Raw genomic sequence first — 6,129 nt, 5'->3', positions numbered from 1 at the left:
GGGAGACTGAGGCAGGAGAATCGCTCGAACCCGGGAGGCGGAGGTTGCAGTGAGCCGAGATTGCGCCACTGCACTCCAGCCCGGGCGATAGAGCAAGACTCTGTCTCAAAAAAAAAAAAAAAAAAGAAAAGAAAAAACCAGTAAATAAATATCAATCAACCAGTCAAGTACATTCCCAGAGATGGAAAGGAGATGGGGGACACTATCTTCCTTGATATTTACCTTTTGAGTTGGTGGCTTCAAGGCCCTCAAGGGTGAACCTTCGTAGGTTGTAAAACTGGCAAGAGGCTTATTTAGCTGTTAATATGACTCACGTAGGCCAGGCATGGTGGCTGACACCCGTAATTTCAGCATTTTGGGGGGCCGAGGCAGAAGGATCGCTTGGGCCCAGGAGTTTGAGGCCAGCCTGGGCAACATAGGAAGACACCGTCTCTATCAAAACAAAACAAAACAAAATTAAAATTAGCCAGTTATCCTTGTGTGCTAACGCACACCTGTGGTTCCAGCGAGGAGGAAGGCTGAGGCCGGAGGGCCGCCTGAACCCAGGAGTTCGAGGCTGCAGAGTAAGCCAGGATAACGCCACTGCACCCCAGCCTGGGTGACAGAGAGAGACCCTGTCTCTAAAAGCAGAGGAAGGGGAAATGTCTCTTTTCATTATGGCACCAGGGGCACATGTTTTTGTTTTTTGTTTTTTCTTTTTTGAGGCAGGCTCTTGTCACTTGGGTGGGAGTGCAGTGGCACCATCACTGCTCACTGCTGCCTCCTCCTGCCTTTTGGTTTGGTTTGGTTTGGTTTGGTTTAATTTAGAGAGGAGGTCTCTCGCTGTGTTGCCCAGGCTGGTCTCCAACTCCTGGGCTCAAGAAGTGATCCTCTCGCCTCGGCCTCCCAAAGTGCAGGCCTAAGCCACCATGCCTGGCCAATATTTTTCTTTCCTTCTTCCAGTTTTGTAGTTACTTTTTTTTTTTTTTTTTTTGAGACAGAGTCTCGCTCTGTCGCCCAGGCTGGCTGGAGTGGTACAAGTGGCATGATCTCGGCTCACTGCAACCTCTCCGACTCCTGGGTTCAAGCGATTCTCCTGCCTCAGCCTCCCGAGTAGCTGGGATTATAGGCACGCACCACCATGCCCGGCTAATTTTTGTGTTTTTAGTAGAGACAGGATTTTGCCATGTTGGTCAAGCTGGTCTGGAGCTCCTGACCTCAGGTGATCCGCCCACCTGGGCCTCCCAAAGTGCTGGGATTACAGGCGTGAGCCACGGCGCCTAGCCGGTATTTACCCTTCTATTACACATATCCCAGGGGTGCTGAGGTCTGAGAAGGCTTGGGCATAAGGGTCTTAAGATAGCAAAATGGCAACATTATAATTGGAGGAAAGGTCCATGTCAGGATGGTGGCCCTGAACATCAGAGTGTCTTGTTTCCTCCTGGGGACATGTACAGAGGCTGTCAGGAGACTCTAAAAGCTTCCCTCCCTCCCTCCCTCCTTTTTTTTTTTTTTTTTTTTTTTTTTGACGGAGTCTTGCTCTGTCGCCCAGGCTGGAGTGCAGTGGCGCCATCTCGGCTCAGTGCAACCTCCGCCTCCCGGGTTTAAGCAATGCTCATGCCTCGGCCTCTCGAGCAGCTGGAATTACAGGCACGAGCCACGACGCCCGGCTAATTTTTTGTATTTTCACCATGTTGCCCAGGTTGGTCTCCAACTCCTGGCCTCAAAGTGATCCGCTCGTCTCGGCCTCTCAAAGTGCTGGGTTTAGAGGCGAGTCACCGCGCCCGGTCCTTGAAAAGCCTTTCTACATGGCTGTTCTGACCAGTCTTGCGTGGTCTCTCAAGGCCGTTAGCGAGGACCCAAACTGTTCTTGAGGGCCTTGTAGTCCGGCCTTCACTGTCATGCATGACACGCCTGCTTCTCTTTTGGGAGTGGGGTGAGTCGGTTCTAGTCCTTCCAGAAGATCCTGCTGCCAACAAGCCCAGCACCTGCCTGGGTGGGATCAGCAGCTCCCGCGGACTCGATCTCCCCCTAGGTGGGGACGCGGGGAACTCAACCCTGACGGGTTCTTCCTAAACCTCTGAGCCGGATACGTGCCTGTACTGTACCAGGATTAATTGCCCATACATACTCTGTCGTTTCTGCTAGCGGTTAACAGATCCTGGGATATTTTCCCCAGGGGCCTGGGCCTAGCCCACGCCAGAGAAAGCTGTTCTGGCTCTTTTCTCTACACACCCCAAACTTGCAGGAAAAACGCGGCTTTGGCCTGGAAAAGCAGGACATCGTAACGTTTTCAGGAAACCGGTTGCCAAAGGCTCTTCCCCGGGCGGGCGAAGATAAAACAGTAGGCTCTCACACCCATCCAAAGAGAAGAAAAGACTCATCGGCATTTATGCAGCCTATATGCAAGCCTAATGCAATCTAAACGCGCAGATTGCTAAACCCCAAAAACAAGAGAAACAACCTAGTCGGGACTGTTATGTCAACCTCTTGAACGCCAAAAGAAAGCGCGAACGCAGTGCCCCCTTACAACAAACTATGCACTCCAGTTTTCCACATTTGGGGATAATCGCAGAGGTCAGCACATACGAAGGCTAACTAAAAGCCTCGCGCTTACGAAACCAACTTCGTGATCACGGTATTTCTCCTCCTAAATAAATATGACTCGTAACGCCCGCTTCCTCTCACACCCTCGCGTCCACTACACTCTAACACACGGTCACTTCTCTCATGCGGCCCCAGCCGCCTCACCCTCTCCAGCCCCCTCGCTCCACCCTTACCGCTAGGGAAAATCACACTGGCAGCACTCGGAAATCCGTGCGGGACGTGGGGTCCCAGACCGAGCGTGACCGGCAGCCTCCGCGCGCCGTGCTCATCTGCATACGCCACGCCCCCGCTGGGGGGAAGTCCCCGGTGCTCCGGTCTCTCCAGCTGCCTGCCCCGGGACCTACTGAGGGACAGGCCTGGGTGTCTCCGGGGCTGGGTGGGCGCAAGTGGGGACGCGGCCGGGAGTCTGGGACCTGAAAGGGAGACCTGAGAGGACGAGAGAGAGAGAGAGAGAGACAGAGACACAGAGAGAGACAGACACACACAGAGAGAGAGACAGTGACAGAGAGAGAGAGAAGAAGGGGGGGGGGGGGAGAGACAGTAACATACGCGGCGACGAAACCTAGGAGAACCTAAAGGAGGGGGGCCGGGTGGAGTCGGGGGAGAATCAAGCCTCTTACTTTGAAGGAAAAAAATCAGGACAAAGTACAAAGTTGTCCACTATGCAAACCGTGCGTGCACTGGTCGAGTTAAGTGTATAACGCTGGACAACAAACCGTTTTTAAACACTTGGGAAAATCTGTAAATACACGGTTTTTTTTTTATTATTACTGTTGTTATTATTATTATTTATTATTATTTTTTTTGAGACGGAGTTTCGCTCTTGTTGTCCAGGCTGGAGTGCAGTGGCGCGATCTCCCCGGGTTCAAGCGATTCTCCCGTCTCAGCCTCCCGAGTAGCTGGGATTACAGGCACCCGCCATCATGCCCGGCTAGTTTTTTTATTTTAGTAGACCAGGCTGGTCTTGAACTCCTGACCTCAGGTGATCCGCTTGCTTCGGCCTCCCAGAGCGACCGCGCCCGGCCGGTTTTTTTGGACAGTAACCTGAGAACTTTCTTCTCTACTACTTCTCCCATTGAGAAGTAGAGTCCAATTCCCCTCTCCTTGGATCTGGTTTGGCCTTAGTGACTACCTTGCACAACGGCATTTGGCAGAAGCGATGTCCAGGGGCTCCCGAGGCTGGGTGGGAGGCATCCTTACGGCTCCAGAGGCATCTGGGTCTCCGGGAATCGTCTTGGAGGTTTGCGCCGCCATGGAAGAAGGCTGACCAGGCAGGCTGCCGTGTCGTGAGGAAGCCCCAGGCTTTGTGGAGAGAAATGCATGGAAACAGTTTCATTCCCCAGCCGAGACCCTAGGTATCAGGGAGCAGAACATCAAAACTGCGGACTTGGGATAGAAATGCATGATCATTGTTGTTGCAAAGCCTTTATGTTTGGAGGGTGGTCTTTTCGGGAAGCAATAGAGAAATGGAACGGGGAGAGGGATAGTGAGCAGACAAGTAATATGAAGCAGAAGGGGAAAAACGTGGACCACGGGATAGAGAAGAGGGCATGGAGAGAAAAGGCTGGGGTTGAGGGCTTAACATGTTAGACAAGGGGGTCACGGAAAGCCTCCCTGCTTCTCTCTGTTTGCTCCAAACTCTTGCTTCTCTTTGCTTGCTCAGCATCAGCGCATACAATCCCCAAAGGTCACCCCACAATGGCAGCCTCAGCTCCAGTTTACGTGTCCTGTTACAAGTCCTAGGACCACGACCAACTCTCTAGACTTGTTTGCTTTTCTTCTAATGTAATACACACACACACACACTTTTGAGACGGAGTCTCGCTCTGTCACCAGGCTGGAGTGCGGTGGCACCATCTCAGCTCACTGCAACCTCCGCCTCCCGGGTTCAAGTGATTCTCCCGCCTCAGCCTCCCGAGTAACTGGGACTACAGGCACCCGCCTCCAAACCCGGCTAATTTTTTGTTATTTTTAGTAGAGACGGGGTTTCACCCTGTTACCCAGGATGGTCCTGATCCCCCGACCTCGTGATCCGCCCCCCTTGGCCTCCCAAAGTGCTGGGATTATAGGCGTGAGCCACTGCTGGCAGCCAAAAAGTTGTTTTAAATTTTTTTTTAGCGATAGGATCTCGCCTAGTTGCCCAGGCCGGTCTTGAACTCCTGGGCTCAAGCTATCTTCCCACTTTGGACCCCCAAAGTACTGGGATTACAGGGGTAAGCCACCGCACCCAAGCTCAATCTTCTTGTCATCTGTTATGTTGACAACCAAGACAGCTACTTAGTGGTTGATGGGTGGACAGTGTATACAGCATGGACACACTGGGCAGAGGCGTGACTCAATGTTCCAGGTAGGACGGCAACAGATTTCATCACGCTGCTCAGAACAGCATAAAATTTAAAACATAAATCGTTTCTGCAGTTTTTCATTTAATGTTTTCAGATTTCAGGTAACTGCTGTAACTTGAAGAAAAGTGAAACTGCAGAAAAGGCAGGACCACTGGACTGCTGCTTTCATTCTACGCCCACTTTTTAGAGTGCATTCCCACAATAAGCACTCTAACAATGTAAACCAGGGGCCGAGGGATGCACCTTCCACTCTACTGCCTTCCCCAGAAAAGATCACCTTGGTACAGAACAGCAAATGGTTAAAGTGAAACACTGTATAGCTTTTGGCCCTATACTTAGTATTTCTTAACATTTACACAGCGTTTTCACATTTCCAAAGCACAGTACCAACATTTATTAATCCTCACAACACCCCTGTGAGGTAGGTCAATGTGTCCCTTAGAGTAGAAAACTGAGGCAGAGGTCAAGCAAACCTGCCCTGGGCCACAGAGCAGCAGATGAAGGGGCTAGACCTGGATCCAGAAGCTAGGGCTCTTGGTCCTGCATTCATCCACTGGTGGACATCACATGGGCTTATTTTTACCAGTGAAGGTTATGTGAAGGACAAAACGCACTCAGCCAGCAACGGAAAATCAACAGTTCAAACAGCACTGGGGAACATGTCAGTTAAAGAGACGAAACACTGATCAGCTCATGAATGAGACAAGAGAACATGCTGCTGAGGAAGTGTGGAATCATCACGACCAGGGACTAGACCAAGAATGGGCACTCAGGAGGGTTCAGGAAACTGTAAACAAACTAGGAACCCATCCAAGGGGTGACAGGCCCAAATCCCTATGGTCTCCAAATGGTAGAAAAATTAGAAAAAGATAGTGGAAAAATCCAACCACGCGACCTAACTTTAAACTAGGAATGACAGTAATGTTCATTCACATTAGAAAGGCCGGCAGTGTTTGTCATATAACTACTGGCGATAGTATCCTATTTGTACGCCAACTTTCATCTCAAGTATTCTACTTTTCTTTCCCCACAGACAAACAAGTGTTGTTCTTTACAGCAGACCCCTTTCCCTCTACATACCAATCTATCCACTCGCATAACTACTAAGTGGCTCAATGGCATATGTCTCATGCATAACTGGCTGAGCTAGGCGTGGAATCCGGGAAACCGCAACAGACTGTACTTTGCTCCTGTATTT

At 50.9% G+C, this 6,129-nt stretch overlaps 1 non-coding gene across 1 annotated transcript; it reads right to left on the bottom strand.

Annotated features, from left to right (window-relative positions):
* Positions 1-2,477: 2,477 nt before the first annotated feature.
* On the bottom strand, positions 2,478-2,641 carry LOC111552959. Its single transcript, XR_002734787.1, has one exon. It is a non-coding gene; the product is annotated as a U1 spliceosomal RNA (small nuclear RNA).
* Positions 2,642-6,129: the final 3,488 nt, after the last annotated feature.

This window comes from Piliocolobus tephrosceles, unplaced genomic scaffold, assembly GCF_002776525.5.
Source record: "Piliocolobus tephrosceles isolate RC106 unplaced genomic scaffold, ASM277652v3 unscaffolded_26044, whole genome shotgun sequence".
In the NCBI taxonomy this organism is placed as follows: domain Eukaryota; kingdom Metazoa; phylum Chordata; class Mammalia; order Primates; family Cercopithecidae; genus Piliocolobus; species Piliocolobus tephrosceles.
This window is presented reverse-complemented; position numbering and strand designations above follow the sequence as displayed.